This window comes from Schistocerca piceifrons, unplaced genomic scaffold (assembly GCF_021461385.2).
Source record: "Schistocerca piceifrons isolate TAMUIC-IGC-003096 unplaced genomic scaffold, iqSchPice1.1 HiC_scaffold_2510, whole genome shotgun sequence".
Lineage (NCBI taxonomy): Eukaryota > Metazoa > Arthropoda > Insecta > Orthoptera > Acrididae > Schistocerca > Schistocerca piceifrons.
In genome coordinates this window covers 2,928,755-2,942,949 of record NW_025728455.1, presented here as the reverse complement: position 1 = coordinate 2,942,949, position 14,195 = coordinate 2,928,755, and positions in this window count along the sequence as shown.

Sequence of the window (14,195 nt, the reverse complement as noted above, 5' to 3'; positions counted from 1 at the left end):
GAAGTTGGAGTATTTTTCTCAAAGATTTTCAGGACATCCTCAATGAGCTACCACATAGAGCAACTGGTTTATCACCAATTACGGTACTAAAGAATGAACCACCACCAGATCTAGTCAGGGAGCTGGTAGATTTTCCGCGATCAGGAAAGCAGAGGCACACAGAAATTGTCAAGGTTGCGATAGAGCGTATTAAGAAAGCAGCTAAGGATAGGCAGGAGAAGCAGAAAGGAAAGATCCGTAAGATCGAATTGGCAGTAGGAGACAAGGTTCTAATAAAAACTCATCGATTATCGAAGAAGCACAGACTCCTAACTAGCAAATTTTTTACTGTGTATAGTGGACCATTCAGAGTGAGGCGGATTGTCCATGAAAATGCTGTACTGATTGAGACGATCAAGGGAAAACAATCTCGTGGGCTTCATCACATTTCTAGCATCAAATTACGGAAAAGTTAAGGATAGATCTAAAGTAGGCAATTTATGGTGGATAGTCAGTGTATTTATTTGTGGTGTGTAACGTTGTGCAGGGGCAAATCGAACATAAGACTTTTCAGGCGGGATGTCAGGAAGTATGACGGAATAGACTGGTCGAATGAGTCATGAACAGGAGTCGACAGAGTGGTGTATGTACGTATTTTTTGTCATATGAATAAGGATCAAGCAGAAACGACGTGATGATTAATGAGTGGATAAAGATGGTAGATAGAGAAGCGACGTGATAAATAGTAGTGGATAAAGGTGATATTTAAGGAGAGAAGCGACGAGAATCAGTGTGATTAATAAAGAGAGATTCGACGTGATGAAACAGTGGTAAATAAAGGTGAGTAGAATTAATAATGTGGAGATGTCTTAGATGTATGTTACAGACAATAGAGATTGATGCCAATGGCGAAGGAAGATCTGGAAATGATGGAGTAATGGACGGACGGAGAGCCGAAATATGAATGAAGAGATGAGGACAACTGCACAATGTGAAAGGACATAAAGGGAGTATGAGACCCAGGTGGTGAACGTTGTGGAATACTGACGTAAGATGTAATATAAGTGTAAATCTAATTCTTACCATAAGATCCGCGATTTGGCAAAAAATAATTTTGTTGTTGTTGTTGTTGAAACCTGGTACCAGTATAACTAATCAAAACGGTACCAAGAATGTGTACAGTTATTTTGCAGGATGAATAATTTGTGTATTTTTTGTTCTTAGATGAAATACCGCAATTCTAAGTTGACATTTAGCAGGATGAATAATCGGTAAAGTGAATGCAGAGGTAAGCCGATGGAGAGAGGTGCCAGAGTGAAAGGACGAATTCGGAGACTGGAAAGCTATCTCCAAAACAGCTTCATGTGTTATGTGGTTGAGTATAAGGGAGCAAAGGTATGGTATGTTGTCGTGAGTGTGGTGGTGTTAAGGTTAGCTGATTTCTAGACCTATTCTGTTAGTGTATTAATGGATTGAATGAGAAGGAAAATGCGATGTCTGGTGAGTGAGAGTCATAGAGTAGTGTGATCAATGCGCACACTCCTGTAAAAGGGATGCTACCGATCTGTAACCAAAACATTATTGTGTATTGTTTGATTTGGATGAACCTCGATGGCAGGTCAGGATCTGACATCATGTGGATGGTTCATACATGTCCTAGAAATGTTGTTATATATAATAAAAAGGTAAAATATATAAAGAGATATTAATTTCAGTCTGCCACAAGCACAAAGGTGCATTGTATGTTGTAGATTTAGAGTCATCAGTTTCTAAAATGTTTATTGTGTTAGGATGTTAAAGTAGTTTACTAGTTAATAACATGTGGTAGGTAGTTGTGAGCTGTGTAGATTATTTTCTATTTTTTTGTTAGAACACTTTCAAGGGGTATTAATTTCAGTCTGTCACAAGCACAAAGGTTCTCTGTATATTGTAGTTTTAGAATAAACAGTTTCTAATATTTTCACTGTGATAGGATGTTAGAGTAGCCTACTATTTGATATTGTAATTATGAGCTGTATAGATTGCTTATTATTCCTTTTGTTTTTTTTACACTTTCATGTTTTGTATGAGGGACGACAGGTACAATCAATAGCCCAAGTGTGGGCTGTATATAGAAAAGGGATAAATGTTGATGGTTGTACGTGTAGAAAACTTGGGGGTATGATTTTATGTTTTTCTTAGAACAAAGATTCTTTTCTTACCAATGTATCCAATATATCGTACATGTAATCAATGAGTATTTAAATAATGTTAGAATATCCTTTTGTCTGTAATGTTGCGAGATGCACGGAAGGCTCTGACTGATTGGGTGTCGTAACGCCCATACCGCTAGCGGGCCGAGCTGACGTCGCCATGGCGACGGGCGACAGAGCCGCGGCACTCCCCACTCCACTGCCGGTCGGGGTACACTCCACGTGCCCGCTACAGCAGGTCAACGACCTGGGGCGACACGCACGTACCACTCGCCATTCATAAGTTCCGCCACCCTTACGACTGGAGAAAGTATCCCGCGGAGGCAACAGCGGGTGGTTTGTTCTGCTCAATGGCGCGTGCAGCAGCGCTACGACAGAATGGACGACGCACGGCAGAGCCCGGCGGGCATTTGTTACCAGCAACTATTAACTAGTACTGGACTGCGGAGCCGTGAAACAAGATGACTGCCCGTATGTCTCCATAAGGTGGAAAGTGAAGGACTGGTGTTGCCACATTGTGAGTGGTGGAAAAGATTTTGTCTTTAGCAGACAGGACGATCGTTTTGTTTTGTCTTGACCACTTAATGGTGGGCTCCATAAACTTTTGGCAGTGACTTGTTAAGTGTGCTTTGTGAATTGTATGTGGGACGCTTGGTATCCTTAAAGAGGACAGTTGTCGTTTGGTGACTAATTACTGTATGAACGCAAGAAACTAGAGTGGGACATTGACATTTGTGTCTGTAGTAGGAGACATTTCTTGAATTGGTGCGGGAATAAGTGCTGTTTTTGGAACTTACGACTTTTAATTACACCATGAACTGAAAGGACAGAACCGTGGGTAATAGTAGTTGTAGGGCCATTTCTGGACGACCAGATTCGTGTGGATGGTACGCTGAGAGTGACTATGGCATTTGTGTTTAATGTGAGATACAGTTTACTGTTCAGTGTGTATTCAAAATGCCGATTTGAGTGACTTAAAGACTTTCGTCCGGGTAACCATGGGAGAGCTTTGACACCGAGACAGTGTTTCTAGGGAACCTGTCAGCAACTTTTTAGACCCCAAGAAAATCACAGAATGAAATGATTCCGTGTGACTCGCAAGATAGGGAATAATGTATTTGTACTTGTAATTGTGTAAATTTTTTTATATGTTTCATTCCTGAAGGGACAGCAAGTGTAATTGTATTTCATTAACATTTGTGTTTAGAATAGTTAGTGTTTGTTTTTTGTTTGTTCTGGGTTATCAAGTTCACGTAGCATGTTTATTAGAATATTTGGTACAATGATGCTTTAATTATTAGCCAGTGGCGTAATACTAACGTAGCGGCTCTTGTAGCATTGATCAGTAAGGTTGTCACAGGGGAGAAGAATTTGCATTGCACAACAAATATCGGAATTAATTGATGCATTTTGATGTCGTGGACAGTAATGATCTTGTTGGTGTGGTGACTGAAGCCATTTATTTTATTATCACAGTGGTGATATTTCACATTAAGGTGTAACGAAGGCTAGTCGAAATGCAAGTTCTTGTCGTCTAAATGTGTGACAACAGAGAAATGTGCAGTAGAGTAAGATACGAGAGCTACTGGTGGATTCAAGCACTTATTGCTAAACTATTTATTGCGTGTATTGATATGGAGCCTGACTTCTACGTGTAACTAGTGTGAGCAATTTTTTTTCTTTTGTTGATTTTGTTTTGTATTTAGAGATTGCCGTGTAAAGATTATTACAACGCAATTTATGAATGTCAGATTACTTGCTCTGTGTTTGGACGGTGAGCTATGTAAAATTTTATGAGTACAATTAGTATTTTTCATCTGTTTTAGAATTATTGAAGTTTGGATTACTCCTAAAAATAACGGACATCCCGGTAACTAAGCCAATTTTTATCTCACCATTATTTTTTTATTTGTATGATGTAATGTTTTATTTGTCATTTGCATTGATGTAAATTTGTATGTGTACGTTACTCCACATTGTGGAGAGTACAATAATGCAAGAACTGTGTCAATAATTTGGTAAAGTAACAACATTTGGTCATCAATTTGAGGTCACCAGGGGCTAAGGTCTCCTCCTGGTTATTTTGATGACTTGCAAAGTTTGTTCTAATACAACTTTCTTAAAAAAATGTTCGGAACTACCCTCGCATTGCAAGGATAGTACCATGCTATTTTTTTCTGCATGGGTAGCTGGTGGTGAAAGGGTACAGTATTGCCCGACATTGAAAATAGGTACAACATACTTCATTATTTTTGTCAGAACAACACATTTTTTTTGTAAAATAATTCAATTTCAATTAATACAGCGAAGCCGGATACCAGTGTGGGAAAGAATGACAATTTATTTATTTAATTGATCACATGTGCACTCCCACAAAGTAATTCCCTACATCCAGTTTGGTGAGATCTGTGAAATGAATGAATGTATGGTCGTCTGCTAACCGCAGATAGTGAATGTGAATATATGATCATCTTTGAGTCGATCCTTTGGCCACCTTTGGTGGGACCAAAGAGATGAAATTTACCTGAGCTTTGAGTGCCTGAAATGTGGCTGACCAATAGGGTAGCAAGGTGCCTCCCCACTTCGACAGAGGTGTGAGAGAACCTAAAAGAACAGCCATGTTTCTGCATTCTGCCGCTGGATCTTGTGCTGTTAAGACCTGTTTTAGTTGTGCTCCGTAATGACGAAAGAGTGGAGACATGGTATGCATGTGGAATATTTAAGAGTAGTTCGAAATAATAATTTCTCTATTTCAGGAACTTTGGTGGGGAGAATTAAATGTCAGGCAGGTAATATTAATGGGATTGTAGTAATCTTCGGAAGTGACCAACGGTCACAATGAAACCACGTGTAGCAATAAGTTGAAATACTTCCGTGTGCTTAAGTTAAGCTGAATTACTAGCGTGTGTACAATAAGTTGAAATATTTAAGAAATAGTGTGTGTACCATAAGTTGAAATATTTAAGAAATGGCGTGTGCAGGACTTGAAATTAGAGACGAGTACTTCCACGTGGTGAGTACTGTGTGAGTCTCAATCTGTGTATGAGACAAAGGATAAAGAGAAGTACTCGTCCATGGTATCAGTTGAGGACTCGCGTGTGTGATGAATACGTTCTTAATATTACTTTGCGTGATATGATTCCGTGTGATGCTAGATTCAAACTCTGAGAGAGAAGCAAGGTGAGTCGGCCGTCTATCCAGCAACGCCATTTGGCTTGCATTGCACAGGAAGACGTGCAAATATCTCCAGAGTTCATAGTAGGAAAGTAGAATTACAAAGTGGGGCAGTGTCGTGTGAAACTGGGATAAATACTAATTGAAGTGGGAAAGCTGAAAGTGATAGTGTTGTCTCTATTTAGTGTTTTGTATTCCATGTCGTAGTGTGATGTATGTCATGTAATTTGGGTATGTGTGGTTTGCATGGGAGAGTAGCAAGGTAGTTTCAAAAGATTAGTGGGTTATGCTTGTTCCTTCTGTACCGCTCGGTCTGGAGGATAGTTTCGTAATGATGATTGTGAGAGTCGAAGTGTGAGAGATAATAAAAGATCCACCATCCTATCCAGAAAGTGCACTGTAGAGTTATATAATTACGAGACCATAATATAGAGATTCACCAACGTAAAGCCATGCCCACTGGGCGGAATTTCTCATGTGTTATTGTTGTAGGTTATAGAATTTGTGTGCTTAGGTTAGAGAATTTATCGGAATAAATAAGATAGTGAAAAGAAAAAGATTGGTGGACTTTTCCTTCGAAATGTATGTTGTCATGATGTCCCGAATTTATAATGTGTGCGCCATTCATATTCAGTGCGGTGGCCACGTGTTGATAAAAGCCGTTAAATAAAAGACAAAAAGAAAATGTGGTATTGCCAGTGTGTAGTGAACAGTCAGAGTTCTGTAAATCACTGATAGTCAGATGTGCGTTTCCGTTGCGTATTATTCATACAGGAGGATAATTTGTAACTTAATAGAGAGTACGAGAGTTCATGTTACTCGATAAATTAAGAATGAATCCACTCGCTTGGCAGACCACTCATCTTGCAGGCCTGACTGCTTGATGCCACAGTATGAGCAAGTCATGTGGGTGCCTCTCACCTTCACTCTTTCATTCCTCAAAGCTACCCATTCTTCTTGTACTGTATTTCTCTCCCCAATTACTGTCAATTGTTCCCTTATGCTCTCCCTGAAACTCTGTACAACCTCTGGTTTTTTCAGTTTATCCAGGTCCCATCTCCTTAAATTCGCACCTTTTTGCAGTTTCTTCAGTTTTAATTTACAGTTCATCACCAATAGATTGTGGTCAGAGTCCACATCTGGATATATCTCGCGAAAAGTCCACGGGGATAAGATTGTAGAGGCCTACCGGTAATCTCTCTTCCCGCGAACCATACATGACTGGAACAGGAAAAGGGGGAAGCGACACCGGTTTACAATCTACCCTCCGCCACACACCGTCAGGTGCCGTGTCGTATACACATTAAATGCAGACGTAGAGCCACACGCCTGCGGTTTTCCTCAGAGAACAACTCTCCTCACTTGTTTTTAGCAGTTTTCTTTAACAAGCCGAATCAAAATTAGATGAATATGATGCAGTTTTAATTTCAAACGAGTACGGTGTGCAGTTCTCATTAGCAACTGCTGTGGAAAATGAAAGCGCCTCAGCAGTTAGTATTCTCTCTATCCTAGGTCACCAGACAGAAATTTTCTCCTTTCTCCATTTCCCGAGAGGTTGACTTGGCTATTATTTTTTACAAAGCCATGTGATGTAAGAATAACATTGAGAACGTTTTAGATGGCGAGTCGCCATGCGAACGTTTCACGGCGAGGTGTCAGACATGTTGGGGCGGGTATGCATAGCTGAACACAGCTAATTTGTTCCATTAGGGGGAAGCAGCCTGTGCTATTCTGTCATCAGCAGTAAAGACAAGTGCTGTCCACAGATGTCTCGCATATGGGGGCTGCACCTTGGAGTTCTGTTAGGTCGGTATAACAGTGACTGTATACTCGGAAATAGAGGCAGCTTTCACCTGTGTCCGGCACCAGATTGCGGCTGCGCTCTCACCCAGTCGTGTCAGCCCCTGTGTCTAGGTGAACACGTACTTGGATAGGAATTTCTCTGGTGTCAAGTATGAAAGGGATGTCGCGACCTCTTCTCTGAGGACACCTTTGTGCAGTTTGACAGCTGACGGCCGCATCACTTGGCGGGGATTGCCGCTAACCTCCTGTGCACTCTACTGGGCAGTCGTCTGCCCGTTGATTGTGTGTCTGTTGCATTACTTTGCGAGCCAGCCTGTGAGCTGCCCTGTTCATTATTTGGACAGTTTACGAGTACTGAGCATGTCTACACATCACTGTGCTGCATTACTTAGGAGGAGTCTGCATGTCTGTACTGAAATTATTTTGGTAAATTAGGAGTTGTTTGCGTGTCTGGAGAGCGTTGTTTAGGAGTAGTTTACAGATCTGTGGGCTGTGTGGCGTGACCCCAGGCATGGCAGAGCGTGTGTTTTGTGTCAGTGTGATAAATATACTCTATCCCTAAATAAAATATTCCAAAATAAATAGAGTGCACTCCTTCCTTACTCTCCCCAGCGCAAGCTGAGTCATTTTCGCGCCATTTTCCCCTTGCAGACCACCATCTCGGATTACATCACAGGAGGGATGACAGCACCCTCTCGTGACACTAATGTGTACAGTTCACTTGGAGTCTAGATCTCATAGCGGAGACACTGCTTGCAAAATAAAAACTCATGTCCCGCACAGGCAGAGTCATTTTCCCCCCAATTTACCCCCACCCTCTTGGGTTATGTCATGAAAAGGATGACGGCGCTCTCTGGTGGTGGTACTGAGTACTAGGTCCTGAACTAGTGGTGAACACACTGTTTGAAGCCATATTGGATAACTGTACTTGCATCATCAGCTGATGTAATGGCTGTCATCTTGGACAGAACCCTCCGGTGGTGGTAGTGTGTACTAGGTTGGCTGGAGTGCGGATCTCCTGGCGAACACACTGGATGGTGGTGCTGTCTGTGATTGTTTAAATAAAGACTGGTGCATGATTTCGATACTTGACGATTAGCAAGCATGTTTGCAGAGTATTTTAGATGGATTATTATTTTGACAATTTACGAGTTGTTTGGCTCTCAGGACGTAAATGTACTGCATTATTTACGAGTGGTTTGCATGTCTGTGGGCTGTGCAATGCGTTATTTTGACAGTTTGCAATTAGCAAGTGCAAGTGTAGATCATTATACATGAGTTATTTAGGAGTAGTTTGCAAGTATGTATGCTGTGTGGCATGTCAGAGCATGTGTTCTGTATAGCTTTGACAAATATACTCCATCCCTAAATAAATTGTTCGAAAATAAATAAAGTACACTCGTTCATCTCTCCAGCAACCCAGTGCAGGCTTAGTCCATTTCCCACCAATCCCTAGGAAGAGGTGGCGGTCAGGTGACTTAGGTTAGTGGAGGTGAGCTTTGTTTCCTGTAATTTTGTTAGGTAGGTAGAGAAACCCCAAGTGACCTTTCTTTACAGCCAAAATTCGAACTTGGCGCCAGTTCATAGGAAGAGGTGGCAGTCGGATGACTTTGGTTAGTGGAGGTAGCACAAGTTAGCTGTCTTCCCGCGATTTTCTTAGCTTAGTGGAGATAACCGCCGTGTGATGCATTATCCTGTTGGAATTTGAATTTCCCGACATTTTTCTCGGGGAGGAAGGCGTTTCACTTTTCCGCCAAAATTCCAACTTCCCACCAAAATCCGTCATTTTGGATAACGTCATTGCCGAAATCTTGGATGACTTCATGCGCTGTTGCCAAGTCTATACGCTGCTATCTTCGATGACGTCATCGCCGCCATATTGCATATATATGGCAACAATGCAGAGTGGCGCTTTATTCCCTTTGTCCCAATACTGCTCTTCTTTGGTGCAAATAGAAAGGGAGCAGCCATGATTAACAGCGCAGCAGCATTAACGAAACTAACCTAGCAGGTTGATAATTGTAAAGAATAACTATAAATAAACTACTCATGCTTCATCAATGTAAAACGACAGTAGTACACACATAAACAAAACTATGACTAAATTGTGGATAATAATTGACTTACCCTTGTGCACAGTTGTGTATAATCCTCTGAGAGATAGTAGTCGCCAGCTGTAGTGGCCGAGCGGATCTAGGCGCTCAGTCCAGATCGGGGTTCGAATCCTGCCTCAGGCATGGATGTGTGTGATGTCCTTAGGTTAGTTAGGTTTAAGTAGGTCTAAGTTCTAGGGGACTGATGACCACAGATGTTAAGTCCCATAGTGCTCAGCGCCATTTGAAAAATTTTGATGGTAGCTTGTTTTGTACAACTAGCATGGCAGGTTTGCGGGAAAGGAAACGTATTAGGTTTTTCTTCAATTCCCTTTATTTAAACAAACTAGTAAGATGACTGCAGATGATGTGAGCATGATGTGATGTAAGTACTGCTACCAATGTGATGTTGTAATTGAACACAAAAAGTGTATGTGTGCTAGAGACACAGAAGTAAATTCAGTCTGAGATCGCAACTGAAAATGCATTCTAGCTGCACTGCTTATATGTCAGTAAATTGAGTATGGTGCAGTTTACACCAATCTAAGATAGGACCATACATGTTGCCAGCAAATAGTTTCCAGTAAGCTGATAATGTAGGGGACTGGTTCAAACAACAAACGGTAATAGAGTTGGGTGATGTACTAGACAGCCACCAATATTCCGGCATTTGTACCTTCAAAGAGATTGGGAGTTTACGTTTGTAAATAGACGAGATTGTGAAAGATGTCGGCTGCATTCTTGTAAGTTGTATGGATACATTATATTCCACGAGAAACCCAAGGTCGAGAGAGAGACATTGTGTTTCTTAGCAGTAGACTATTTCTCAATAGTTGCAGTGCTATTGCACAGATTTCTGTCACAGTGTTCACAGTTCATACTAATTAATGGAAAGTTATCGAGTGAAACAGCAGTCATTTCCAGTGTTTCCCATGGTTATGCTGTTCCTTATCTATATAAACGAGTTAGTAGACAATCTGAGCAGCCCTCTTAGGATGGTTGCAGATGATGCTGCCATTTACCATCTAGTAAAGTCATCAGAAGACCAAAAAAATTGCACAACGATTTAGAAAAGATATCTATATGGTGCGAAAGTTGGCAGTTGATCTATATGGTGCAAAAGTTGGTAGTTGACCCTAAATGATGAAAAATGTGAGTTCATCCACATGAGTGCGAAAAGGACTCTGTCAAACTTTATTTAGACGATAAATCATTCAAATCTAAAGTTCGTAAATTGAACTAAGTACCTAGGTATTTGAAAATGAGTTAGAGAACCATATAGACAGTGTGAATATAGTGATGGGACATTTTAATGCACAGGTAGGCAAAGACAGAAAGAGATTTGAGCAAGTGTTGAGATGTTTTGGATATGGGGGCAGAAATGAAGAAGGGGAAAGGCTCCTGGATTTGTGCCAGAGGAATGGAATGAAACTAGCAAACAGCTGGTTTATGAAGAGAGAAAGTCATGTTATCACCATATATAGTTCGGATAGAAGAACCAAGAGTGTAATTTATTATATCCTAGCAGACAGGGAATGGGGAGAGAGAGTAACAAATGTGAAGATAATTTCTAGTGTGAGTGCAGATGGAGACCATAGATTACTGGTGGGACAATGGAAAATGGATCAATGTGTGAAAAATAGAAAACAGTAGAAAGTGATGAGGATATGGAATCAGAAACTGAAGGAGAGTAAACGTGCTGACAATTATAGAGAATTAATCACACAAATATTTCCAAAAGAAGTTTTCTGCGATGTAGAAAAAGAATGGAGTTTATTCAAAGACACTTTAGGCGAAGCAGCACAAAAAGTATGTGGTAGAACATTTGGAAAAGAAAAAGCAGGACAGACAAGTTGGTGGGATGATACCACAATCCAGGCAATTAGAAGAAAAAATGGAGGATGGAGAAAGTGGTGGAAAACTAAAAATGACGAGGGTCATATGAGATATGAAGAGGAAAAGAAGAAGTGCAAAGAAACAGTGGAAACTGCAAAGAAAAAGGCATGGGAAGAGTTGACAAAAATTTTTGAAGAAGATGTGAAGAGCAATAAGAGAATGTTCTATAAAACGATGAAAAATAAAGGAAGGCTTATGAAGTACCAGTTAAGATGGAAACAGAGGAAGTTACTGTGGTTGAAGATCCAGGGAATATAAAAGACCTCTGGAAAGAACATTTTAAGAAACTGTTAAACGCTGAGGAGCAGGTACACGAGGTAACAGCAAATAATGGAGAAATTGAGAGAAGTTGGGAAGCAGAATTAGGACAAATTATATAGGAAGAAATGGAAATAGCTGTGAAGAAGATGAATGGGGGGAAAGCCGCAGAACCTGACGACATGATAAGAGCAGCAGGTCTGTTGGGAATGCAGTGGCTGTGTAGAGTACTATCAAGTGTATGGAGAAATAGTACAGTACCTGACGATTTGAGAAGAGGAGACATTGTTCCCATCTTCTAAAATGGCAATAAAGGCTTTCTAAAAACTACAGAGGAATAACCCCTATGAATCATACAGCCAAGATTTTTGAAAGAATTTTACTAAATCGAATATGTGAAAAGATAGAAAAGGAGCTGAGGGAAGAATAGCATGAGTTTAGGAAAGGAAGAAGCACAACTGATCTCATATTTTCTATCCGTCAACTGATGGAAAAAAGTTGGGAATATAACAAAAGGGTGATAATGGTTTTTATCGACATAGAAAAGGCATTCGACACACTTACCAGGGAAAGACTCTGGGAAGAAATGAAGAAAATAGATATAGAAGATGGATAAATTAATGTAATGAAGACAATGTACAAAGGACACTATTGTAGAATTAGAACATCATTGGGGGACTCTGAATACTTCGAAATAAGACAAGGACTCAAGCAAGGAAGTGTTCCATCTCCTGCACTTTTTAGTGTTGTGATGGAGGAAATGAATAGGGCAGTTAAAGATATAGTAAAAGAAAAAGACAAAAAGATTATTTTTGCAGATGATATGGTAATATGGGGAGATAAAGAGGTATATGTACAGTTACAACTCGATGTGTGGAAGGAAATAATGAAAAGGTATGGATTAAAAATAAATAAAGATAAGAGTGAAGTAATGGTATTTGGAAGAGACCGAGGGATCAACGGATGTATTACTTTGAATGGAGAACCCCTCAAAATGGTAGACAGTTTCACTTATTTAGGGAGTGAAATATCTAGTGATGGAAGAATAACCAACGAAATTAATAGAGGTTACAGAAGGGAGGCTATTTCTACCAAACAATAAAACACCTGATTTGGAATAAGGAAGTTTCAGAAAAAGCAAAACTCCTTATGTATAAGAGTTATTACTTCCCTATTGTTACTTATGGAGGAGTAACATGGACAATGACAGGAAGGGTCTGGAGCAGACTGCAAGCAGGGGAAATGAAATTTCTCAGAGCGGTTATGGGAAAAACAAGAATGGGCAGAGTAAGGAACGTAGATATCAGAGAGGACCTTCAACAAGAATGTATGAGAGAAGAATCTGAAGAAAAGAGATTAAGATGGTACGAGCATGTTAAGAGGATATGTGGGCAGAGACTCCCCAAAATTATGGAAGAACTAAAGATGGATGGAAAAAGACCTAGAGGGCGCCCAAGAACACGGTGAAAAACGGGAGTGAAAATATCTGTGGAAAGGAGAGGTGTGACCTGGGAGCATGTGGAGGAAGAAAAGTGGTGGGAGGACGAAGCCAAATGGAGAGGACTCGTCAGCACCCAGAACTGGCATAGCTGGAGCGGGATCCAGATATAGATAACAACATAAAATGGAGAGAACACACAGGAAATGTTGTGGGGGAAAGCGAACCAAAGATTGCGTTTTACTGGCTGAAGATGCAACAGATCGACTACAGAGACTGCCTACACTACGCTTGTCTGTCCGCTTTTGGAGCGCTGCTGTGCGGGGTTGGACCCTACCAGATAGAATTAACAGACTACATCGAGAATGTTCAAAGAAGAGCAGCACATTTTGTACTATCAAGAAATAGGGGAGCGAGTGACACAGACGTGATGTAGAATTTCGGGCGGACATAATTAAAAATAAGGCGTTTTTCGTTGTTCTAGAAACTTCTCACGAAATTTCGATCACCAAGTTTTTCCTCCAAATGCGAAAATATTTTTTTGACACCGACCTCCATACGGAGGAACGATCATCATCATAAAATAAATCGGAAAAATATAGGTGTTCGTTTTTTCGCGCCCTGTTCGTGATTGTAATAATCGAGGATTATTGTGAAGGTGGGTAGATGAACCCTTCGCCAAGCACGTAAGTGTGATTTGTAAGTGCCCATGTAGATGTAGAGGGCTCCAAGAACTGTGGGACTTCACATCTGAGGTCATCAGTCCCCTAGACTTAGAACTATTTAAACCTAGCTAACCTAAGGACATCACACACATGCATGCCCAAGGCAGGATTCAAACCTGCGACTGTAGAAGCAGCGCGTCTCCGGACTGAAGTGCCTAGAACCACTCGGCCACAGCGGCCGGCATGTAGATGTAGATTACGAGTTTAATACGAGTGATATTGTAGTGGACTTTGAAGGCCAGCTATGGTTCTTTCACTTGCTCGTGTAAACTGTGATAATAATTTATTTAATGCTTGTATGTATTTTATGTTGTTACTTTCTTTTTTGTTACCCCAATTTCTTTCCGATGTAACTTGTGACAATGTAATTAATCGCGTGAGCTGCAATGGGATGTTATTGTATGTATGTGTATTATCTTTCTTTTCTTAAATACATTCTTTGATTTAGGAATAAATCTCATTCCCTTCATATGTCGCCTCTAAGTAGCGTCTGTGAGTCAGATATGACGTCGGTCAAAGCCACAGAGTAGAAAAATCTCTGGAGTGTGCATTTCGTGCTGCGCATGTTGTCAACATTAAGCCGAAATTGTCACATGATCTCAGGATGACTCATTTTAAGACCAGTTCACCTTGACCG